The sequence below is a fragment of the Heterocephalus glaber genome, unplaced genomic scaffold (assembly GCF_053883595.1).
Source record: "Heterocephalus glaber isolate CG9 unplaced genomic scaffold, H.glaber_assembly_v1.0 deba00001472, whole genome shotgun sequence".
Taxonomy (NCBI): Eukaryota; Metazoa; Chordata; class Mammalia; order Rodentia; family Bathyergidae; genus Heterocephalus; species Heterocephalus glaber.
The window spans coordinates 42,508,194-42,535,012 of NW_028258315.1; the positions used below are offsets into that span (position 1 = coordinate 42,508,194).

General features: G+C 39.6%; 1 protein-coding gene across 6 annotated transcripts in view; it reads left to right on the top strand.

The window, feature by feature from the left end:
* Positions 1 to 26,819, top strand: part of Sfmbt2 (Scm like with four mbt domains 2) — a 235,580-nt gene that overhangs the window by 79,335 nt on the left and 129,426 nt on the right. Inside the window, exon 1 of one of the 6 annotated variants that reach the window (XM_087181971.1) lies at positions 1 to 26,819. This exon is cut by the window's right edge and continues 7,297 nt beyond it. The exons of the other annotated variants lie outside the window; for them this stretch is intronic. The gene's annotated coding sequence lies outside the window, so the exon portion shown is untranslated. 6 annotated transcript variants of the gene reach the window in all.

Below are 26,819 nucleotides of genomic sequence, written 5' to 3' on the forward strand. Positions count from 1 at the left end.
TGTGTTGTTCAGTTTCCACATGTTTATGAAATTTTTCCAGTTTCTTTTGCTATGGATCTCCAATTTCATCACACTATGGTCTGATACTATACAGGGGATAACTTCAATTCCTTTGCACTTACTTAAACATGTTCTATGTGTGAGTATGTGGTCCTATTTTTGAGAATGACCCATGTGCAGCTGAGAAGAATGTGTATTCTGATTTTGTGGGGTGGAAGACTCTGTAAACATCTGTTAAGTTCATTTGTTCAAAAGTTTGATTGAGTTCTAGTATTTCATTTTTTATTTTTTGTCTAGTTGATCTATCTATTTGTGACAGTGGGGTGTTGAGGTCCCCCACTACAATTGTATTAGTGCATATATGACTTTTCATGTCCGTTAGTATTTGTTTTATATAGTTGGGTGCACTAGTGTTTGGTGCATAGATATTTATGATTGTCATCTCTTCCTCTTGGATTCTTCCTTTACAAGGATGTAGTGTCCTTCTTTGTCTCTCTTAATCAGTGTTGGTTTGAAATCTGTTTGATCTGCCAAGAGGATAGCTACTCTTGCTTTTTTTCGGGTTCCTGTCACATGGAGTATTGTTTTCTACCCTTTACCTTTCAGTCTATGAGTTTCCTTTTGAATTAAGTGTGTTTCTTGTATGCAGCATATTGTTGGATTTTGCTTCTTGACCCATTCTGCCAGTCTATTTCTTTTGACTGGTGAGTTGAGATCATTAACGTTGATGGTTATAACTGAAACGTACTGACTTGTCATTCCCATGACTTTTTCTTTTTGTTGGGTTCTCCCCCTTTACATTTAATTTCTTGTCATGCCAGATGGGTTCATTCCGCTTTGCTTCCTGGGGTCCCGATCCTCATTGTCTGTTCCTAGGATATTGTGTAAAATTCTTTGGAGTGCTGGTTTGGTATTCAGGAAGTTCCTAAGGTGCTCTTTGTCATGAAAGTCTCTTATTTCTCCATCCGTTTTGAAAGACAGTTTTGCAGGGTACATCAATCTGGGTTGGAGGCTGTTTTCTTTTAGGGCTTGGAATATGTCACTCCAAGCTCTTCTTGCCTTGATGGTTTGTGTTGAGAAGTCTACTGTGATTCTGATGGGCTTTCCTTTGTATGTGATTTGTTTCTTTTCTCTGACTGCTTGGAGAACTTTGTTCTTCTGTTGAGTTTCTGGAATCTTAACAATTATATGCCTATGTGTAGTTTTTTTTGATCAAGGGTATTTGGAGTCCTATATGCCTCACTTATCTGTATGTCAAGCTCTTTTTCTCTGCTTGGGAAGTTTACTGCCATTATTTCTGTGAAGAGATTTTTTATGTCATCTGCACTCTCTCTTGTTTCTTCATTGAGCCCAATCAGTCTTATGTTATTCTTCTTTGCATCATCTAGCAGCTGCTGGATTGATTTCTCATGTTCCCTTATAGTTTTGAAGCAATTTTTCTTTTCCTGGTCACTAATTGCAATCTTATCTTCTATATCTGAAATTCTGTCCTCACATTGGCTCATTCTGCTGTGTAGACTTTCAATGAAGTTTTTCATGTCCTGGAAATCTATTTGCATCTGTTTTATGGATTCCATTTGTTTCCTATGTTGGGATTCCATCATGTTTCTGAGCTCCTCTGTAGATTTATTAATCATGTCTTGCACTAGGGCCCAGTTTCTCCTGTTATCTGAGAAATTATTTCTGATTTCATTTTTTCCTGATCCCCTTTTGTTGCCAGTTCAGTGGGTCCAGGTGGTTGAGTATCAGAGTGTTCCATCTCATTTCCCTTTGAGGTTGCTGTAGGTGATCTGGAAGTCTGGTTTTGAGACTTATTTATGTGTTTTCTCATTTCAACTGGGGTGGGATGCTGTTGGCCCCTGCACGGATTACCTCCTCTGAGCTGGGAGAGGTGGAACAGGGGCTGGGAGCAGCGGTAGGGATGGTGACCCAAAAGCCCTTTCCTGTGGGCTGGGAGCAGTGGGAGGGATGGTGGCTGGGAAGCCCCTTCCTCTGGTCCAGGAGCAGTGGGATGGCGGCTCGGCAGCCGCTGCCTCTGGGCCGGGAGTGGTAGGAGGGATGGTGGCCCTGAAGCCCCTTCCTCTGGGCCAGGAGCGGTGGGACAGAAGGTGGCCCAAAAGCCCTTTCCTCTGGGCTGGGAGCAGCGTTAGGGATGGTAGCTGGAAAGCCCCTACCTCTGGACCAGGGGCAGTGGGTCGGCGGCTCAGAAGCCCCTGCCTCTGGGCCGGGAGCAGTGGGACTCAGTACCTTGGTCTGGTGGTCCGGTGTCCTCTGAGTCTTTGTAGTGTGGAACCAGGTGGCTGTACAGAGGAGTGGGGGTGGGGGTCCAGTGGATTGTTGCCGGGGTGCGGGTTGATTCTTCGTGTTCTGCGTGACTCGGGACCTCAGTAGGGAGTGCACAGACCTGCCTGTCTGCAGCGGGCTCTGTGAGGAGTTCTTGATGCCAAGTGCTACTGGCAGTTTTTGGGCAGGGGCTAAGAAAGCCAAGTGTCTTGCAGCACCCTCAACAGCTGTATAACAATGAATTGTTCCTTGTTGTCTTGGAGTGTTCTGCTGGATGAAATGGTGAAAAACTTGTGTGTGATTAATGGAGCCTGAAACCTAATTCCAATTGTAAATCATTTTTGTGCAGTGGTAAGATAGTCTATTTTTCTCCCCAGTAATATAAGTACCTGGTAAGTTGAGCACAGATTACCTTTTTTGGTGGGGAGGAGGTTTGGATCTTCATCAGGAACTGTTCACCCCAGAAAAACATTTTATTAACCTCGGTATCCTTGCTGATATTTGAATAAACACAGAACGTTTTTATCTGTGCATTTGCTCTGGTTGCATCCTGGACAGTTCTACCTATGACTAAACTGGTCCCTTTTTTCAAGATAATCACACACCAAAGAGTGTCAAGCATATTCAGTTGAACACTGTCTCTTTTTATTTATTCTAAACACCTTTGTTGAAATATAATTTACGTACCATACAATTCATCCATTTAATGTGGGCAGTTCAATGGTGTCCTAGTATGTTCAACATCACCTAAAGCTAAGTTTAGAACATTTCAGCACTGTGAAAAGAAAACCTTTGCCCAAGAGCAGCCATGCCCAGCCCCACACCCACTCCAGCACTGTCTTTTATATCCCAGCATGCTTATTGTAAGTAAAGCTTTGGCCACTATCTTCTGCTTCTGTAGAGTGGTACCTGAACATTTACATGCAGAAACACATTTTATTTTGTTATAAATTATTTCCTAATTTTTCTTTTATCTCAGAGTTAGGGCATTTTATTGATTTAAGCAAAATCATACATGGAGGTAGGTTTTATTACCTCTGAAGGTCATTTCCGGAAGGAACACTGTGAGATGTTTGTATAAAGAGAGGACATTCTTAGGTACTGGTGGTATGGAGAGGATGGTACTGTCATTGTTATGCATGAGTGACAGGTAACATCAATATCTAAGAGCACCAATACCTAAGCTAAAGCAAGTATTCTATATGTTTCCAAGTAAAACTGTATTATTTCATTTTCTACTTTACTGTATGTGCATTACACACTCAATACTTGTGTGCCCCTTAAATTTACATGTTGAATCCCTATCTCTCCTCATTACTTTATTTGGACCTGGGGTTGCTAAAGAAGTAGTTAGGGTTAAACGAAGACATAGGGTGATCCTGGTGCCCTAGGATTATTGTCCTTTTAAGAAGAGACATGGCAAGCACAGCACTGTAGCCCCCAGTTCCCCTAATGGTATTAGGGGGCTGGGGATTTAGCTCAGTGGTGCCTCGCCTGCCTCGCAAGGATAAGGTCCTCAGTTCAATCCCTGGCACCGTAAAATAAATAAATAAATAAATAAATAAATAAATAAATAAATAAATAAATAAAATTTTTTAAAAAGTTTATATTCTGTTGTACAACCCAAAGCAAACTAATACCCAGAGCCCCTTGAGACATGAGATAGAGTGAGTGTGGCTGTATCTGCTTTCTGGAAGCTGGACGTCTACCATGGGAGTGGCTTGGAGCTAGATCTGAGCTCAGCGCACACCATCCTCTGCTGCCATATGGCTCAGTCACCTGGTATCAGGGCTCCTTCTGCTGGGACCTCCAGAAATTCTTTGACTTATTTTCACTCCTGGCTCTCCCTACTCTCCATTCTTCTTCTGAGTGTCCTTATTCCATGATTGTGAATGTTACGTTGTCACTCAGCTACAGTCTTTAGCAAACCTTTCTTTCTGCAACCAGCTGACTATCCCAGAGAGAGAATTTTTGGTTCATAAACAAAAAAGCAGATGTATATTTTTTGTGTATGATTATAATAATGACTGATGGTTACTGTAAAACATTCATTTGGTTCAGGAAAGTAAAATGTTGAAAAGATATCACTATGGAGAGATAGCCACTATTATCATTTGGGGATTTTCTTTCCAGATGGCTTTCTATGTTGTATGTAGGCACCTGCCCTGACACACTCGTACTTACACAGGCACATAGTTTTATATTCGTGGAGCTAGACCATCTTTGCTGTTCAAGAACCTGCTTTGAAGCAGGTTTCTTTTATTAGTTTGGCAATGAATATAGATGGAAGTATAACATTTTAAATAGCCTCATAGAATCCCATTGTATGTATATTCTAGGTAAATATAAATAGTATCCTCTTGCTGACTTTCAGAGTACATGCACATGCTCTCTTACTGTGGCTTTTATCTGTTTTCTTTGGACGCTAGTACAATTTTGTATCTCTTCATGTATTTGTTGGCCTTTAGAGTTTCCTTTGCCTATTCTCCTTACTATCTCCTGACCCCAGTTTGACACAGTCTATTTTATTACATGGTCCTGAGTATTTATGTATTTTTTGTATCCATTCTCTATAAGTATTCTCTCTTTCAAGTTCATAAAGTTTTTTATGTATATTTCTTCTGGAATTTCTAAACCATGAAAGATCTTTAATCCACCTGGAATTGATGTCTGGGAATAGGGGAGTCATTGTTCAGGGTTTATGGCTTTCGTCTGGAACCTTCCTCTTCTAATATACTGTAACAAAAGTGACCATTTTCTATGTGTACAACAATGTGAAAATTTGGGAGGTACTGATTCTAACTCTATCATAGTTATTTGATATTCTTCAAAAATTTACAGGTAGGTCATATTGTCACGTTCTCCAAAACCTCCACTGGAATTTTTGTTGACATTGAATAAAATTTATTAGTGATTGGGGAATATTGAAGTTATCTGATGTTGAGTTCAGTTTGCATTTTCTAGGGAGAAAACATACTTGTCAGAGACTCAGTGCTAAGGGTTGAAAAGAGCTCCAGATGACTAATAAAGCCCTGTCCTCAAATGGTTTAGAGTTTAAAACTCATTTGTGGTCATTGGCAAGGCAGAGCCACAAAAAACTGAAGGCAGAATATTATGATTATCTTGAGAAACATCCAAACACTGATGGTAAGGAATTCAAAGAAAAAAGGGGCCATATCCTACACGTCAGTTTACTTAATGATTTGGCAAATATCTCCACTGAGTGCTTTAAGATTGCATGCTATATTTTGAACAGTGTTCTACTCTGAATCCTATGATGCTCATCAGTGCTCTAGTGAAACCTTTGGGTTACCCTCTCCTTTTAAAGAGGAAAAATACACATTTTCCTTTTTAAGTGGGAGCCTCCTTTCTTCTCGACATGATTGTTAATTTTGTTTTTAGTATATGAGTAATTCTGTAGTAAAACTTGTCATATTATTAATTAAAAAGAACACACTCTGGGTCCTAAAGGAGGTTGGCTGGAGAAGCACGTCCAGTGAAATTTTGAGTAAGAATGTTTCTTAGGCAGTTTATTGAATTCTTTTTAATGATCCGGCTAGTAGAGTGGTTGGATGCTTGGCAGGTCTACTGTGTCATAATATGGGAATTGAAGACTCTTAAATAATAGGTGAGTTTGTATGTACACAGTCAGTCCTTTAAATATCCCTGTAAAGAAGGACCCACATTGCACCTGTGCCTACCTCTCTCAAAAATTTGACTGTCTTGTCAGTACAATGGGGACAATATCACTTAATGTCTCAGAATGGTAATAAAAGTATAGCAGACCCTTGACTTACAAACAATATCGGTTCCCAAGGGCTGGTTGTAAACTAAGTCAGTACAACTGAGATCTGGATGTTCTGGGTACATGCTATAGACAACAAGAGGCAGATGAATCTTCTGTTAACTTAATTAACCTAAAGTTGTTTGTATGTCAGGCCACTGTACAAAGAAAGTCCATGTAATAATTGTCCTGACTGACAGCAAGTGTGACTTCTTTTCTCTGAAACTGATTATTTTACTTCCTATAGTGAAATGATACCTTGAATAAGAAAATAGTAGTTCTCCTGGAAAAAGAATCAAGGAAAGAAACTTCCCAGATGTGAGCTCATTTCTCCCAACTATTTTCAAGACATGTTTCTACCCTAGTTTTCTCTTGATTTATTGTCTGCTGTGAAGAACAAGTGGCTGTAACCCTCTGGTCTGCTGGCTTGTTTCATTTATGCCATGGGGCAAGATACTGCAGGATACTTCATAAAGTGATTTGAAGTCCTTTGAGAAAAAACTAGATAAAAGCGAGTCATTAATTAATTTTTAAGAGTCAGCAGCTGCACACTCAGGCTTCAAGTTTGATAGGAAAGGAAAACAGGTTCAGTGAATTTAAATTGCCTCTCATGTATGACAGCATATTAAAGTAATGAGGGCAATTCATCTTGCCAGCTTGGAGTTGTCAAGCTTTGATCTCTGTCTCTTCCTCTCTGTCTCTGTTTCTCCAAACACCAGTTTAATTCCTGTAGTTGATGTGCTACAAAAAGGTAAAACAACAGCAGCAAACAAAACAAAACTTTATGATGAACTATAAACACATACTTATGCCTCTGGGGAGTCCCAGAAACAAGTTTACCTTCATGGAGAATGCTTTCCCCTAGGTCTAGGTCAGATGAAGTACAGACCTGTGACCCATGCAGCGTGTCTCAGGTAGGCTGGTTAGCTCTGGAGTTCCCTTGAGGACCTTGTGTTGCAGCATTGTGACCGTGTTCAATTTTAGACTTCAGATTTATTTCACCCGAGTAAACAAAAATAATGCTTTTGGAGAAACAAAACAAATAATTGCTGCTATGATTTGGAGAAAGGCAGTATGCACAGTTCTCGTAAAAGAGGACTTACATTTTTAATTCACACATTTGTTCTGTAACTCAAAATTTTGAGGCACATAATTTAAAAATGTGTTTCTGTGCACATGGGTGCACACCTGCCCATGTGTATTCTACCTTCATGTCTCTGACTTTGTCTTCAGCAATTCATCTTTGTGACTGCTTTGGTTGGTTTGAGTTCCTTCACATTCCTTAGACAGTGAAGTTCATGAATACCCCAGGGCCTTTGCATGGACGATACCTTCTGCCTAGAAGATTCTTTCTCCAAATAAATGGATATATTACTCACATTTTGAGTCTCTGATAAAATGTCACTTTTTTCAGTGACATTGAGGAATTGTGTACAATTTCAGTCTGCTTCATCTCAGCGTATTTAGTTATTTTATCAGGATTTATCATTGCCTTAATATTTTCCAATTGACTGTTCCTCTTTGCTATCCTGGAATTGGAAAGGCATGGAGAAAAGAACTTTTACTATTTTCTCATTGTGTTTCCCTCAGCATCCAGAATGTTTACAGGAAAAAAGATTGAGTAGATGTAATTGGATTGATATGTTGTGTTATGGCTGAAACAAATTTAATGGAGTCGCTATGTTAAATGCCTGCTAATGAAAGGTAAATGTTACTTGGCTCCTTGAAGACATAACATTTATGATATCTTGGGCTAAAACTCTTTGTACTTAGGCATTAGTTGTGCTAGGGATTCAGGCCAAGCATTTCTAAGTGGGGTCAATATGATCCCCAAAGAGGTGCAAAAAATCATACTTTTTAAACATGCAAAGCTCAGATACATAGTACAGTACATAAAGGTATATCTATGATTTCAGATTTTCATCAGAGGATGATTAAGACAAACTGTCTAAAAGGGCTTGGGGGGGGTGAAGAAAAAGCAGAATATATTTGTGAAAACAGGCAAGAATATTATGGTAGAAAGCCTAGCTGTAGGTTTCTCCTCCTGGTGAGTGTGTGTTAAATAGAATTTGATAGCCAGACCTACATGTAACAGGATCGTTGTACACTTACATGCTAAAATATTTCTTATCTATTCAATATTTGTGATAATTCTTGGAAAAACTTCTTATGATGAATGATGCATGTTTTTGTGAGATCATGCTACCATTTTGGATTGTCTTCCCCTCATGATTAGGGTAATGTTCCATTGTGGCATTCTTTAATTTGTCCATCTCAGGAATTTATAACAAAATTGTCCAGAGATATACTTTTATTCTCATCGGTCTCATTGGGGTCTTTATGCATTTCCTTGTTAATTTAATATATTTGGGAACCTAATATCTAATGCCATTTTCATACATAAATTAGTATTTTTCTTAAGCAAGTTTCCACAGAGATCCAACTCTGATCTTTTTCATTTCCTTCTTTTGTTGAGGCCAGTGTGTCCGTGCAGTTGTGATATTGCTGATACCTACATTGCAGATGGGGTCTCATGGCAATACCAATAAATTCTTCCTGTTTAAACAATCCACTCACTGTGCCGGAGGCACCTCTGTACTGAGATGCCTGAAGCCATCAGGAAAAGCCCAGTGTGATTCTGGTTACATGACAGCAGACCTAACAGAACAGACTTTGTGGTGTGTTCTTTTCCATTCTCTTCTTTTTAAGAAATAAAAATACTAGCTGGAATCCAATGACTGGATTTCCTGACTCACTGCAGATTGTCATCCAGTTTTGAAAATACAAGTGGACTGTATGGCTGTAGTCAATGCCTGGGGCCTCTGATTCAGAGGAACATGCTGCCTCCTTTATTTATTTTTATTTATTTATTTTTTTGGTACCGGGGATCGAACTTGGGTCCTTGCACTTGCGAGGCAGGCTGTGGAACCACTGAGCTAAATCCCCGGCCCAACATGCTGCCTCTTTTAAACAGTTGCTCAGAGAGTTCCTTTGGGGAGACTGTTTTACTTTTGTGGGTCGCTTATGACCTGTGGCAGTAGCCTTTGAGATGGCCCTGAGGTCTTCACTCCCTATGTTCACAACCTGTGTTATATCCTTCCCTGGGATGTAGACTGAACTTACTGACTTAGAGGAGGTGATGACAATATCACTTTAACATTTGGTCATAAAAAAACGACAGTGGACCAGGAATTTAGCTCTGTGGTTCCTCTGCCTGCCTCGAAAGCCCAAGGTCCCGAGTTCAATCCCCGGTACCAAAGAAAAAAAAAAAAGAATTTGCTGGGAATAAAAATTTGATGGCTTCTGACATGAGTGGCTAGATTCTCTCCTTTTTAAATCGTGCACTCTGGGGAAGCCCACTGCTTTTTTGAGGCATTAGGGGAGGAGGGTGCTGTTCATGACTCTATGGAGAAGCTTGTATGACCAGGGACTGAAGCTTCCAGCCAACAGCTAGTGAGTGACTTAGATGCACCAACAGTGCTGTGAGTGGGCTTCAAGTGGATTCTCCCATCCACAGGTGAAGGCGGCTTACTGCAGGCCCATTAGAGACCTGGAACCAGAATGGACTGAGCAGCTCAGATTCCTGACCCTCAGATATGGCAGGAGGCAGGAGATGTTTGTTGTTAGAGCCATGAACTTTTGGAGTAATTTGTTATGCCGTAATAGGTGAAGTAAGCCATGACCAGTAGCTTTTAGAAACAAATACCATTGCTACGCTGAACTAGCACTAGGGAATTATTAAATGTTTATTTGCTGCAGCTAGAACAATAATATATGTTCACAGAGTAAGTCTATCTATTGTGTCTGTACCTGATTATAGGATTCCTTATCAATCATGCCACAAATACCTTAAGTATGTACAGTATTCAGGAAATCTGCATTTAGTTTTCATTTCCATTTTGGTCCATATTTCATATAACTTTACAAGGCATCAAGAGCAAATGGTTTTATTAAATGTAAAGATCTTAAATGTCATAGATTTCATTTTGTTGAGTTTGATCTGTTTGCTGATGATGAGAGGATAGAGCCATTGTAGCTTCCCACAGCTACCTCAAGGGATTGTCACTGTGGGTTAGTGTGAGCCAGAGTTCTGAGCAGGCCAGCAGACTGAGGAGAGGACCCCTGGGGAAGTGGACAGAACCTACTCTCAGAAGAGCAATCGTGCCTATCTGAAAAGGTCTGTAAAAGATGGAACTGATGGAGATGACAGGACCAGCATTTTAGAAGGAAGTATTTGCTGATTTAGCAAGCAGTAGTTGAGCCTGTGCCATACATTAGATAATACCAAGTTTATCAGTAGAGAAACAAATGGACATCATCCCCATGTTTAAGGAATTTACAGGCATGCATGCATGTATTGGTGTAATATGAGCATGTGTGGGATTGTGAGCTTTACCAGCAGCCTCCATATGGTGACCACATAACACTAAGAGGTGGGTGGGTGCATCAGATAGGAACAGCCTCCTTAGAGGGAGTGATGGTGGAGGGACCCTTGATGTGAGGCAAGTGAGCTAGACCTTGGCAGACAGCTAGCATTCTTAGCAGGCAGGAAGGGTGAGCTTGTTATTTGGACTTTGTCAGGCACTGTACTAGTGACCTTCATGGTTTTTTAAAATTCATCTACATATTAACAAATACTCAGATTTTGGATGAGAAAAATGGAACTGTACAAAGGCTCAGGTGACTTGCTGCTGTGACTGCTCAGAGCCTGCAGTGGTGAGCTTCGACTGTGAAGCATCCTGGCAGCAGATGACTTCCTCTGCCTTGGTAAAGCTAGCTCTGTCCCCTAACTGTTCCCTGGGTTGCTCTCAGCCTCTCTGAGGTCATCACTGGTGTGTTTTCCTTTCCTGAGTTTTCTGGGCTGGCCAGCCTCTGTCCAGCCCCTCACCTGCTTTATGGTTTGGCTGTGTGCTCTCCACCAACCTTCAGCCCAGCTTGCTGCTTGGATCCCTGAGTTGTAACATTTTTCCTACACAATTGTTGGTTCCTGGCCCTCTGTCTGATCTGCACTCAAACCCTGTTCTGAACCTTCTTTCTGCCCTACCCCAGTTGTAAACATTGCTGTTTTCTTACCATTCTGATAAAAACCCAACAGGCCCATTCACTAATTAGAACATTGTGTAAACATAAGTTTTGTTGAGGGAGTTCATGCACTTTGGCTCCTTTGGAGGCTTACCATCTGTTCTCAGCACGCGTGTGTGTCTGTTCTCTCTGTGACTAACTAGGCCAAACTCAGCTTCCTATTTTTCCAAGAAGTCAGAAATTCTAGCATTCCTGTAACTACAGTGTTCCCCGTGTATAGATTGTCCATATCTGTGTATTTACACACCTGAACATCTCCTTAGTAACAGTAAACGTTTCTGTAGAGCCTAGGCTGTGTCTGGCACTGTTCCAAATATTTCACACTAAGCCTCTTGGTGAGGTGGGGACTGCTATTGTCTCTGTTTCACAGATGAGGAAGCTGAGGATCAGAGAAGCAAAGTAAGTTGCAAATGGTCACACAGCTAGTAACTTGTGCATCCTAGACTTCAACAGTCTGTGTTAGTAATCAGTTGAAATTATTTGGCATGTGTGTTGGTCAGGTTTCTCCAGAGAAATGGAAATAGTATGATGGAGGCTGACAGATCCCAAAATCTGCTGTCACCAAGCTGGAGACCTAGGAGAGCCAGTGGTGTTATTTCCAGATAGTCCAAAATCAGAAGAGCTGATGGTATAGTTTCTTTCTGAAATCTGGCAGGCTCCAGACCCAGGAGGAGCCAACATTTCAGTTTCAGGTGAAGACAGGAGAAAGCCGTGTCCCACCTGGAAGGCAGTCAGCAGGAAGGAGTCTCCCTTCTTCCCGGAAGGGGCACCTTTTGTCTTCTGTCCAGGCCTGCAGCTGACTGACTGAGGCCCAGGCACATTGCTGGGGGAAGGGAGAGGCATCCAGCTTTACTGAGGCAGCTGATTCAGATGTTAATCTCACCCAGAAACACCCCGAGAAACACCCAGAGTAGTATGTGACCGGAGTCCCGGGTGCCAGGACCCTGCCACTTAGACACAGACAGTGTGTCCTGACATCTCACTTTTGGCGCTGGTAGATGAGGCCTGGTTCTTTGTGCATTGTGTAAGTTTGGTGCCCTTGTCTTCTCAGAGAGCTGTAGTCAGAGAAAGGCTGGGATAATAAACTTCCGTCTCACACCAAGCGTGGTTGAGATCCAAATCCCAGGGATCATGTAATCCTTCAAAAATCTTACAGGTAGTGCTTGTTCATTCTTCAGGGGATCATGTTTTGTTTGCTGAGTTGCCTGGAGGGTCAGTGTTGTGGGTTTGCCCTAACTAGCAATCATGCAATGGTAGACTTGTTGTTAATAATGTTTTGTAGATTTTTCTGTAACTGATAGCAGATTACATCATTTTGCACCTGAGAAAGTGGGAAACAATTAAAACTGTTCAGTATTATATTTTGATTATGATCTATGCCACTCATTTAAGGACTTGTTTATCTTTTTTTCTGTTGAAGACCGTGGATGGTGATGATTCTACTATGAATTCTTACTAAATATTCCAGCATGTGTATTTGAATCTGCAATGTTTTCCATGGGGATCAGCTCTATTTTTTTTTGGTGCCAGGGATCGAACTTGGGTCCTTGCGCTTGCGAAGCAGGCGGTGGAACCACTGAGCTGAATCCCCGGCCCCTCAGCTCTATTTTAAAAAAACACACAACAAAAGTAATAAACATGAAAACAATAAATAAATAAAATTTAAAAATTGATAGTTCTTTCTTTTCTCTCTTGAAACTCCCTTCTCAGAAATAACTGATGAAAAGATGTTCTTCCTTCCTCCTCTCTTACTTTTCTTCTTTCTTTCTCTTTCTTAACTGGGGATTGAATCCAGGTCCTTCACAGTGAGCTACATCCTCAGCCTTTTTTATTTTGAGGCTGCATTTTGATAAGTTATTACATTGCCTAGGCTGGGCTCAAACTTGCAGTCGTCCTGCCTCAAGCCTCTCAGACTGCTGAGATTACAGGCATGAGCCACCATGCCCAGTTGATATTGTCCTATTTCTATAAAGATATGTTACATTGGGAATTTAAATGAGAAAAATAGCATCATGCCATAGGCATGGATCTGGGATTTGTAGGGTACCCTCTAAGAGCCTTGGGAAATTAGATTGGCCTGTTTTCTCTTTCTTGCTGCTAGGTGGTATGGATATGTTGCTCATTTATTTAATTAACATTGGGTATTTGTTCCATCTAAGTTTTTAGAACATACAGTACTTTAGTGAGAACTCACTGTATTTTAGAAGTCATTTTCTCCATGACTTAGGAGGTGCACAGTTAACCTTGCATGAAAGTGAGGAGAGGTTTCTGTGAGGATAACCCTTTCAGGCGTACTGGCTTCATGTCCTGTTTGGGAAGAGAATTCAGTGTTTTGTTTAATTTTTTCCTTCCAAGGTGTGTAGAGGGCTTCCCGTCCACTCAATGCAGCCGTTTGACACCTAGTAACATCCCCAAACTCCAGCAAGTCTTCTCAGCTTTTTCTTCTTCTGGATCAGGTTATATAGCATGATTACCTGGTAGGTACTTAAAATCTCAGTTTCAGGGCTTTATAATTAACCATAGGGAAAAATACTTCTAACATAACTTTCTATTCTGGGAGGTTCAGTAAACACCCTTTGGATATGTTCACACTCCAAAAGATGACCATTGGCAGCTATGAATGAAACAGACCATTAGACTGAGGAGAGGAGTCTTAAAGCAGTTCTAGTCTATTAATTTACTAATTATAGATGGGTATTTATGTAAGTGTGCATAGCTAAAGTCCCTAGGTTTGGTAAGCAGGAGGTTATTTCTAGCCTGGTGTTTGGAATGTGGGATCTAGGGCAGAATTTCCCGGTTCTCAAGCTTACCTTTCCTTGCTAATCTGTTTTCCTTCTGGCTTGAGCATGCCTGTTCCTCCTGATTGGTCTGAGCCATTGTTCCATGGCCATGTCATGTGCAAAGGTGAATAATGGTCTGCTGGATACATTAAATCTCCATTCTGTTCTCCAGGAGAGGGGGATTGTGCTGGGAATGGCTATAATCTTAGTCCTCCAGAGTTCCATTTGTGTCATTACTTTAGTGACCTGAAGTTTGCTTATGCCTTATGATCTAAGGATAGTCCAATTTTTGTGAGTTTTTTTTTTATTTTGGGGAAGGGAAATGAAAAGATTTTAGCTATTGACTTTTCAGTGAAAAGAAATAATTTAAATGAGTTACAGATGATCTCTCCAGGAGTCGTTGTACCAACCTTTTTCTTCAACACCAGCACTAAAATAAATCCCTTTTTAGACACATTAAAAAGTTCTGTGACAAGTGTAGTTACAGCGGATAGATTTAGTGCATGTATTTTATCTACATAATCTGATTGTAATTTATATATATCTATCTCCAGCCTAGATAAAGCAAAGCCATTTCTTAGTACTAGATTTTTCTTTTTGTCAACATGATGTGAGTAGGATATTGACTTTAATGAAGGGTGGTGATTAATCATCTTAGCTTGCAGGGAGATCATTTATTGCTCTGTGTAGCTGAGTGACTGCTGGTGGAGTTGTGAGTCAGTCAATCAAGAGAAACCCCAGCGAGTCAGTCACTCTTGGGTGACGATGGAAGGTTGTGATGGATTTATTAGCCAAATTCTCTTTTAAAAACCACTTTACATTCTTAGCAGGTGGATTTGCAAATAGAAAAATAACAAATCACCATCAATGGAAAAATCTGTTATTTTGCAAAGTAGAGTTGAGCCAACTGAATGTCAAAATAAAAAATGAACTATGAAGAAATAGCCACTGGAAATGTTTAGTTCTAGATTAATTTTGTTGAGTTCAAAGGGAGCAGTTATAGTCTTAGTAATTCAGGTATTTGATAGACTAGGAAGAACATATTTGTCCCGTGTACAATTACACAGATTGTGTAATGAGATTATTTTCTAAATTACAGTTAAATATTGGAGTTTTTTTTCCCCCTGTGGAAAATTAGTAACCCAGGCTGACATCCTACTCACAAAAAGCCTTTGTCCTAACTTTTTTTTTCTGCAGAGCTAGCATATAGCCAGAAAGTGTATAGCAACTTGGTATAATCTTAGTAATAGAAAATTCTACAGAAGATCCATTCAGGATGGAAAAATATCAGACAGACCTGTACCAAAGGAAAGTGTCAGTGATTCCAGAGTAATCTTGTACTTTCATCAATTCTGTCACTAGTTTTCTTGATTAGAACACATTCGTACTAGACTATCTTTTTAAAATGTTTAGCCTATCAAGTGGTGTGTTAGTGAATGATGCTTTGTCATTATCTGATTCTTTCATTGCTGTGGGAGCTAGGATAGTAATAACATTTTCCTTTCAAGTAAGAAATTTACATGCATTTGGGAATGAAGTATGTTAATTCTGGGCATGAGACAGGCAGCAGTTGAAATAGACAGCTTGTTCTTAGCTGCTGGCATTTGTATCGGTCTTTGTATCTTGCTCCATCTTTGGGATTTCTTCTTTGGCCTGGAGCAACATGATGTGTGATTGCTGGAGGAGCCTTTCTATGGCTTCAGTAAACTTGTGGCATTGGGCTATATAGCAGTCAGGTCATTAAATCAACATATTTCTTTGAAACTTTACCAGGTGCTCTGTTGGAACCAGGGGTTCCAACTAAAGGGATTTTGCCACTCAGATTCCTTTAGGCAATATCTGGGAGTAATTTTTATCACTACAATTAGGGTGTGAGGTATTATTGGCTTCAGTAGGTAGGGTCCTGGGTTACTGTTAAATCTGCAATGCACAGAACAGTCCCTCCCTAACAAAGTATTTCCTCACTCAGAATGTGAGTGATGCTGAGGCTGTAGCCAGCTCTGGGTTTAGTAAAGGCATATTTAGCTCTATTTGGTCTTCACTGATTTTCTTGGGCAAGTTATCTTCAGTTTCTCATTGTTATAGACAGCCCTCCCCACAACCCTTTTGCTGAAATGATTATTATGAATATAAGATAGGATATCTTATATGTAGATAGGATTTTAAATGAATTGCCATCTTAACATCAATAGTCCTTTATACAACTGTAGTAAGGTAAGTAAATTAGGGTAAGCCTATAGGGTGCCTAGCTAGCTGCTGAAACAGATCAATGTTAAGTCTCAGTGATTTGATGCTTTTACATTTCATTTTATCGCTTGTATTGGTCAAATTTACATCACTATAATATAATACCTGAGGCCCTTAGGTTGTAAAGAGGAACAGTATGTTTTGATTCTTTGTTCTGGAGGTTCCTGTCTAAGATTAAGTGGCCCTAATGCAACAGTGAGAGTGGCACATCATGGTAGCACATAGCAGATCAAACTGCTCACCTAATGAGCCAGGAGACATAGAGACGGGGCTGCGGTCCCACTGTTCTCTTAAGAGGGCCTTTGCCCAGTGTCCTAAGGACCTTCCTCTAGGCTCCATCTGTTAAAGGCTCTGCTACTTCCCAGTTGTCGCAAATATCTGTGCATCTGTGGTCCCAGCGAGGTGACAGAAGAAATCAACCACCACAAACCTCGAACTTGAGGGTCGTTTCTCATATCTTCTAGCCATGCAGATATTCTTTCCCGTGAAGTGCTTATGTAAGCATCTTGCCCTATTTTTCTCATTTTTTTCTTTTACCTGCTGATTTGTAGGAGTTCTTTCCACATTGAAGATGTAGTTTGTTGGTTTACAGTGCTAGCTTCTGTGGTGTGAAAGAACCTGTAACTGTAAGTAGGGCATTCATGTCTACGTCATGTAAAAGCAGGGGCCTTCCGCTCTGGTTTCCCCAGCATGTCAAGGTTTTACACCCAGCAACAGCAGTAGAGCACAGACTTGGTTATCACAGCTGTGAGTGGAATACCATGGGAGTGGAGACTCTTACTCTGACTGGCTCTTTACCTCACACTGTTCCTGTTGATGATATTGGGCCTGGGTTTTGTCCTGGATGTGCTTGTATCACTGTCCCCCCCTTTGGACACTTGTCCTTGTTCCCATTAATATAATAGTCTCAATCCTTTCTCTTTCTCATAGTCCTCTCCAAACTATCTTCACCTTTTAGTTTTTTATAGAAAAAGATCTGTATTTACTATAGTACTCAACACGTCTTTTATATGTGCTGATGTGGTTTAGGATTTTTATTATTTTTGTTAGTTGTGTGCCCTTGAGAATTGTTCTCCAACTTTAGTTTTCATAAAGCCTGTTATTTTCAGAACACAATTTTGCAAACTGGGAAGCGTTTCAGGAGCACAGATATGATATGACAGCAGAAACGCCTGTTTCTTCTTGTAGTTTGTGGCTTGTCATTTCACTCGCATCTTAATGGATTTTTGGGAAATGAAAACTCTTAATGTTACTAGGCTGAATGTATCAGTCCTTTATGCTTGTCATGTCTCTAGGAAGAAATCTTTTCCCCCTCTACATGGATGGCATAAATATATTATCCATTATCATTATTTGAACAACTATATGGAATAATCTTTCCCATTTGAGTCCTTAGTTCAGCTGGAATTGACTTTTGCACAGAACATGGGGTGGAAGACTCATTTCTTTTTTTCAAGAGAGCTTCAGCTATTCTTGACATACTCTGCTTCCATATACATTTTTAAATTGGCTTATGTAATTCTACAAAAATGTGTTGGAATTTAGAGTAGAACCACATTGAATGGATTATTTGAAGGAAAATTTACTTTATAACACTGAGTTCTCTGATCCACGAACATAGTATTTAGCCTATTTATTTTCATCTTTTTAAAATGTTGTTTTATAAAGTATTGTAAAGTTTTCTGTGTCGGAATATTTTATCATTTGTCAAATTTATTCTTTCATTTTGTGTGTTTTGAAGTTAATGTAAGTGGCATCTTTAAAATTTTACATTTTTCTAAGTGGTGCTTATATGAATATTTTCATATTGAATTGTGAGAGCCCCCACCCCAGGACTTTTTGCCCCAGGAAATGCTGTGTTCACTACTCATTCTTATTAGGGATGCTTTAATTTGAGCAGATAGGATTTGCTGATTTTTCCCACACAATAAAAATTACATATGTAGTATGGTTGAAATATACGGTGAATATTTAAATTAAGAAATTTATTATAATAAAAGACATAATGCCATTAATCTCCCTCAAAATACATCCCTTGGCTTTGAACACACTTACCTCATCACTCTTACCACTTTCTGATGCAGTTCTGGAAGTCCTCTTTTTGGGTGTCTTTACTAGCTATAATAAGAATACAGTGAGTGCTGCAGCTGAGTTCCATCCAATGGAAAGGCAGGTTTATAAAAACTTTATGATGTGTCCTCATCCACCTTATTCACTAGATATGGCACTATGTTACTTCAGGGTCTTTCCCAAATTCAAAATGACCTTGAAAAGCAAATGTTTTGAATGGATTCAGGATATTAAGCCAGCCATGACAACACAGGTAAAGACACAAAAGAGGACCTCCAGAACTGCTTTGGAAAGTGACAAGAACAAGATGGGTGTGATTAAAGTGAGGAGGATATAGCAATCTGTCCTTTACTATAAGAAAATTATAAAAATTTAAGCATTCAATGTATATTTCAATCATATCTTATGTCTTTTTCAACTGAATGATAATACACTTACTGGTAATCTGGCAATTTGCATCACTGCACAAAATGTTCTGGAGTAGTGACAAGTTTCCTCTTAGTCATTTGTGATTATTTTCTCTTCCTTTTTTGGAGGAGGGGGCTTAGCTTTCTGTAGCTTTTCATTTGTTCCTCTTAGTTGGTATTTGTGGCAAGTATTAGTAGAGACTGTTAACTGTTTTAAAGCATTATCAAACCCTCTGTTTCTCAGCTTTCTAATACCTACTTCTTTTGGGAGACATTGTAGGAGGGGTTGGTAGACCTTTTCTATAAAAGGCTGGAGAGTAAATATTTTGGGATTTGCAGGCAGTGTGGTGTTTGCTGTAGCCTACCATTCACTGTCACTGCACCAGAGCAGCCATGAGCAGTGCACAAATGAATGAGCATAGCCTTGTTCCAGTACACTTCATGCAAAACTTGAATTTCATACAATTTTCAAATAGTACTTTTCCCCAGCTATTTAAAAATATAAACAACATACTTAGACCCTGGGCCCTGGAAGCACAGGCACATGGGAAGGTGTTAGCTCACAAGGTGTTGTTGGACAAGCCTGATTCATAGCATCCTGTGTAAACTTCTAATTTAAGAGTTATTCATGATGGCTGGGGATTTAGCTCAGTGGTTTCACCACCTGCTGCACAAGCACAAGGACCCGAGTTTGATCCCTGGTACCAAAAAAAAAAAAAAAGAGTTATTCATGAACCTTTCAAGGGTTAGCATGTTTAGAAGCTTATTTTTCACCCCCATGCTTATAATTTGAATCTTTGTTAACTTTATGCCTTAATAATAGACCATCTTTCTGAGTTATTTGGGAGTTGAATTGATTTGAAATTGATCTGAAATGTATTTAGTAAATGAATGAAAATTATCAGATTTATGTAATACTGAAGGCTAATTTCTTTTGGACTTATAATGATTCTGTAATTGGTGCCACCCTTAGGTATTGTTTTGATCAGCTTTTCCTCATTTCTCTTGCTTTATTCTACATGAGGAAGCTAGGATTTGGAAAGGGTAAGTGATGTGATTACCTGGAGTCATAGACTAGAAAGGTGCAGAATTTGGAATATAGCCAGCTCAATCCTGTACCATTCCTTGCTGCATCACATTGCCTGTCCTGCATTCTTGTAGATGGACAATTTGAGTTTCCTTTAAGTGTTAAATCAATGCTGCAGTATTACTGTGGCAGCCCCACACTGTCAGTTATATTTGTTTTTTTCTCATGTTAATTTCATCTAAATGATAGTTCTTCATGACTAGATGGGGGCAGTTTTACTGTTTTCCTACATAAGGCCTGAAACAGTGGAGCCTCTTGGAGGAAATACTTCCTTACTGAGCACTTATTGAATACTGGGCATGGGAGAGACAGCCTGTTGCTAGGTGCTAGACATATGGGTACAAATAAAATAGCATCTTTTGGCAGGAGTTTATAATACAGCGGAGGAAGCCCATGGGTACTTAAATAGTAAAAGAGGAGGAAGGAATTTGGGGTAGGAGACACTGCTGAGTTGTTGTCTGGGCACAGTACTGTACTATAGCTCATAGAAAATATCCAAGCAGTGTTTTTATAGAACACAGTGCATTGGCTTCATAGCTGATAGACTGCCACCTGATAATCATGCCAAGTACTTTATATGTTGAAAGGAGACGATTACAGGTGATACTGCCAGTCTAATTTTAGGTTGATTCTTGAAGCTGTAATTTTGAGATTCAGTAATTATCCAAGTTAGTAATATGTAGAGTTTTTCCAATTGATTTTTTGGGGAGGGGGTGGTATTAGGGATGGAACCCAGGGCATTGTGCACGCTAGACAAGCAGTCTACCACTGGGCTACATCCCCACCCCTTTTAAAATTTTATTGTGAGATAAGGCCTCTCTTAGATGCCCAGGCTAGCTTTGAACTTGGAATTTTCCTGCCTCAGCCTCCCATGTAGCTGGGACGACAGGTGTGTGCCACACCTGGCTGCAATTAATTTTTTCAAAATTTTCTTTGTTAAAAGAGCTTCCGTGTTGCTGATGAACGACATTCTATTTGTAGAAACAGTGGGACTCTGAGCTAACTGTAGATAACTATTTTCATTTCCAAAAAGCAAAAGCAAGGACAATAGCTCTGTGCTGCTCTGGGAGCCCCTCCTCCAAGGCTGCAGTAGGACCCATCTATTCTCTTAACACATAATTAGGAAGGGATTCCTTCCGAGCAGCCTTAACGTAGGCACAGGTGGGGAGCACCTCATTTATACTATGTGTGACAAAAAATATGGTGAATGTTTGCATTTAAAAAATAATTACAAGAAAAGGCACATTGTCATTAATCTTCCTTAAAGTGCTTCCCTTTGCTTGTCTTTAACACATTTATCCCATGCTCTTACCACTTTCTGAAGCAGTTCTAGAAGTCCTGTTTTGTGTCTCAAGTTGCTCTACTATGGCTGCCTCAGTTCCCCAAATCTATTCAAAACGTTTGCTTTTCGTGGTCATTTTGACTTTGGGGAAGAGCCAGAAGATACACAAGATTGAGATGGATGAGGACATACTGTAATGTTTTTATTTGACAGAAATTGCTGTAAACATTTTGAGCTGATTCAGGACATGGAGGTAGCCACAAAAAGACACCCAAGAAAGAAAACTCCCAGAACTCCTTTAGAAAGTGGCAAGAGTGAGGAGCTAAGTGTGATTGAAGCATGAGGGTGGGCATTTTGTGGGAGAATTAATGGCAATGTGTCTTTTACTGAAATAAGTATTTATTTAAACATTCACTGTATATTTTGGTCATACCACATGCCTGTAACATCTTTTTTTGGTACTTGATGGTGTTTGGCCCTGTTCTCTGGCCCGTAGGAAATTCCTTTCTCTTTTCCTGCATTGATTTCTGAATGAATATTGGGAGCAGAAATGTCCTTTGTGATGGATGGTATGGACAGTATGGTTAGACATAGTTAAATACTACCCAGTATATTCTGGATCTGTAGACTGTTTGGGTTGTCCTGACAGGCCATTCCTCACAGAAATATTGCTGTTACTGAACATGTGTCAGGGAGTTCTGAAACTGATTTATTAATGGTCACTTGGAACAAACACAGTTGAAATTGGGGACTCCTTGAAACTGTAATGAGAAAACCAAATCTATTAATGAATGGTTGGCTTGGGCTTTTTCTGCTTATTGCTCTGTTGTTTCTGTGGCTTTGACTTATCTATATAATGGACCCAGTGCTAACGGAGGTCTGTCTGCCATTCTGCTAGTACCTTTCTTGAAGCCATGCAGGACCCTCTATAACATGTGGGAAAGAGGACTGAGAGGAAAGAATGCACTAAATTTATTTTTTCCATTCCCATGCAGTTTGACTTCTTCTAATGTGGTCAGACAGGATAAGTTCCCATTTGGCTTTTCTGTACATTATGTATATATCATTGTTTATACAGTCATCCTAAAATGGGCCTGAAATAATTCTTTCTTTATTAGTATCTAGCTGTGTTACATTAAAATGCAAAAATATATGGGAATAGATAAAAAAGCACTCTTCTATGAAAAAACAAAACATCATAACAAAAATTAGAGAATAACAATAATTAATACATTGTATACCGTAATCTTAAAAGAATGGCCAAAATGTTACTCAGGGTACAAGTCATAGACAAAAGAGTCTCTCTTACAAAAAAGAAACAAGCACATAATAGCACAAATACTCTAAAAATTTTCAAATTTTGATGAGGAATGGTTATTCATACAGGCATATGTCTCCCATCCAAGTACTAATCAGGCCCGACCGTGGTTAGCTTCTGAGATCAGACAAGATCCGGCTGTTCAGGGTGGTATGGCCATAGACATATAGGCATATTTCTGTATTAGGCTGGTTTTAAATCTCAGTGGTTAATTTTGTTGGTTGCTGAAATACTGGATATGCTAACAGAAGATGAAAAGATCTTATGATTTTGGGTAAGGAAATTCAAGGTTGCATATAAAATGAATGTCTAAAGAAGGTCTTGTTTTATTATACAGTATTGTTTCTTTCTCTCGCTCTCTCTTTTTTTAAAATAAAGTCTCAGGTTACCCTACGAAGAATGGTTGCAAAGCAAGTAGGGAATTTATTCCTCTCTGCTCATCTGTCATGAATTGTTTGCTTCACATAAGTTGATTAATTACTGCTTCCAAGGCTGACATAATAGTTTTTGTTTTGTTAAACAACTATAAATCTCATCTAATATGATCTTAGTGTTAACAGAAAGAAAACCATAAGTTAATGTGTTACATTTCATTGCTTAAAAATAATCATTAGTCGTAAAGCTTTATTTTTACAAACATAATTTGATCTTGTGTAATTGATAGAAGAAAACTCAGAGAATTTGTCCAGGCTCTGTTTACATCTGGCTTTTTCAAGAACTGCCACATGCAATAATCCAAATGAATTCTGTTTATGTAATAAAGCGGGTGGAATTTATAGTCAACACTCAAAATGATTTACTGACAGCACCAGAGTGGCATATTCTTTTACATATTCTAGCTTATTCACAAATTTTCATTGAAGTATTTTGTGATATATTGTCTCACTTTTGCTTAATTTGTTTTAGGAATCACAGAGGACCAAACCTAAGTGACTTTAGGCACTGTCGCTGCTCAGCTTTTTTTTTAACCTGGGGAGGGAAATGCATGCCATAATTTCTGTTCTTTCTGAACTATTTTATATTAGTAACATTCTGGCTTACAGTTTTAAATCATGGTTCAAACACTTTGAAATGTTTCTTGTAATCAGTCACTTTTGCTAGTAGACCTTTTTGCTCATAAAAAACTTAATTGTTCACAAATAATTGCTCAGATATTTCTCCTTAGGGTATAGTCAGGAGAACGCTTGTTTGTCATGTTCAGGAACTTCACCTGGGTTACACCAAGGGTCCAGAGTCAAAGGTCAATGTCACTGACAACTTTGGAGCTGTAAGCTCCTTCTCAGCTACTCAGCCCATAGAGTAAACATTTGTTCCCTCTATGGATAACTAACTAATGCTAACTGATTCTCAGGACATTTGTATTTTGGTAAATACTGTGACTCTCGATAGTAGTAAAACTCTGAAGATGAATTTAAACTCTAAGACCTGAGTACAGTATATTATCTTCCTTTTAGTCACAGGGCATAGTTCTTAAATTATAGCAGGTAGTTTAAGAACTACAGAGCTGAGGGCATCTGCAGGATTTGGGATTCACTCCTCTGAGTGCCTTGTGGATGTGCCTCTCCTCTCAACTGAACTTCTTGAACATAGGGATCATGGCTTAATGATCTTTATTTCCTCTCCAAATAGCTGGACTTATGTGTGACAGAAAGATAGCACTGTGCATGTGTGTTGTCAGATACATTGATAGATGACTGATGCATGTATTATCCTTCTAGTTTTGTAATGTTAAACTGCATTGAATATAAGTAACCTTCTTAGAGTTTGTACCTAAAGGCAGAAATAGATTTAGAAAGTCTTTAGTCCACTCTGAATTCAGTGATTTGTTACACTGTATGTTCTTAAAAATATATTTGTTTATTCATAAAGTGTTTAATGGACGTCTGCTCTGTGTCAGAAATAATGGTAAGCCTTGAGGAGAAAGTTTGAGGAAGAGAAACATTTTCCCCTTCTCACAGACCATCCAAGGGTCCATGGTCAAGGATTAATGTCAATGCCAACTTGTCTGTCATGGCCATTCTGTCTGAAGCAAAATGCAGGTGAACAGCTGGGCAAATATTATAATGTGTAATGTGTGCCAAGAGGGAGGAAGGGAATTCTGCCCCTGCCACATGGGTGGGGGCTGAGGGTGATCCCTTTGTGTTGGTGTTAAGGAGGCAGAGTAAGGTGCACCAGTCCAGAGAGTCACAAGTCACAGAGTCAGTTAGGGATGTTGTGAAAGGCTAAGAGGCTCATTAAAAGTGGGAGTTGAAAACTGAGGCCCAGTAAATTAAGAGCAGGCTCTGCAATCTCAGTTGCAACTACTTTCTTTAGAATATTTGTTACTCACTATGATCATAGCCCCAATTAATCTCCTTGAGTCTTACTTGCAAAATAGGTATAAGAATAAACAATTCATTGGGTCTTTGGAAATACCAGGTGTGAAGGGGCTTAGTACTGATTTGGCATATGGCCAGTACTTAGTAGATATTTTATAATAAGATCCTTAGTGTCTATGTTTAGAGAAAAGATAATACATCACTTCACTTTTGTAAGCTGTGTGGGGAATATTGATTAAACATTGGGCTAGGTGCTAGATAAACCATGGTTAGTGAAGAACATGGAGTCTTAATAAAAGGAACTGGCAATCTGGAATCTGGTGACTTGTATCAGAGCCACATCTTAATGTGATATTTTCTGTGCAGTGGTTCTTAATCTTTCTGGAGTCATGGAGCTCTGAGAATCCAAAACTTCTGATGATTTCCTTGAATCTGATGATTCAATGAAGTTCCTTGGAAAAGATCTTACACACACACACGCGCGCACACACACACACACACACACACACAGTTCTGTATGCAATTTTAGGTGCTCATGAGCTCCATCAAAGCTATCAAAGTCTTACCATGGAAGTTAAGAACATTTACTTTAGAGGACATAAAAACTGGTTAGACAGACTTCAGAAATGGGCCTGTCTGAGACTAGGGAATTGAACTGCCTGGGGCCTTGTGGTTAAGTAAAATTCCTAGAACTTCAAATATGGTCACCTAAGGATCAGAGAATCTGATGAGTTTCAGTCAGTTGCAAAAAATAAGTCTCCATCTCCATGTCTCTTTGAAGGATGCATGGTCATGGTTGGGGTTTTGGAGCAAGATTCCAAGTACAAGCTAAAAGTCTAGAGCATCTTGGTGATCTGTTCCCTGGAAATCTATTAGAAGATCCATGAGAGACTAGATCTCCCCAGGTCACCCTGAATTTGAATTATTTTCTGAAGCAAAAGTCAACCACTCTTTGGTTAAGGGCAAAGTATAGTTTATTGTGAGGGAGGGCCTAGCAATTGAGTGTACAGCCAGCAGCATGGCCAACTCAAGACTCCACCTACCAGCCTTTTTCAGGATAGATTCAGCCTTCAGGCAATAGTGAGAACAGTGTGTGGAGCTCAGTGTATAGAGATATAGGGAGTGTTTGTTGGGGAGGTGAGTAATGTATTGTAAATGTTGTTTTCAATTGTACAAGTGTCAAAGTGACCTTTAACTCAGGCTCTGCTCTTGAGCATGTTGAGTTTCTTGTACAAGAGACCTCTAAAGTTATAACTAATTTAGTTATAATTAGTTATAACTACTTTAACATTGAATTCAGTTTTATTTACTACTCACAGCCGCTATATGACTTTCATAATTGATTTTAGTTTTGAAATTTAAACACGTAACTTTTCAATTAACGTCGCTTAGATTATTTCTTTAAAATTGGCTTGTTTCCCTGTAGGAGCTCATCAGGGTGGGTGTGGTCCTTCTACCACTACCCCAGTTTGCAACAGCTGGCCTCATCTTCCTCCCTTCCCTCTTCCTCCTCTTCCTTCACCTTCTTCCTCCTCTTCCTTCACCCTCTTCCTCTCTGTCTCTTCCCATCTGCCTTCTCTTCCTTCCTCTTTCTCCCTTATTTAGGATTGAGGCCCTTGTGTGAGTGATCTTACTTAATGTTCATAAAGCCCTACCACATGAATACTGTTTTTAAGTTAATTTTATAGGCAAGGACAAACACCTAGAAGAGACTAGGTGGCTTTTCTAAAGTTACCCAGCATACATATATGTGAATATATGTGTATATACACTCAGGACTCTGGAGATTTGGTAGATTATAAATCTGATGGGGAGGCTGAGAAGCTGGAGACTCAGGAAAAAGTTGCAGTTTGAGTCCTGAGCCCATCAGCTGGGAAATCTCTTTTGCTCAAGGAAGTCCATCTTTTGTTTTATTCAGGCTTTCAAATAAATGGATGAGGCCCACTCACGCTCTGGAGGGCAATCTACTTTGCTCAAAGTGCTCAGATTTAAATGTGACCCTCATCCAAAAATCCCTCACAGGAACATCCTGAATAATGTTTGACCACATATCTGGACACCAAGGCACAGCCCAGTAGACATAGAGTAACCACTACAGTCAGTCATGTGGAAACTCAACAGTGGGCAGATTCATTTAATCAGCTCTATGCAAAGCACTTGG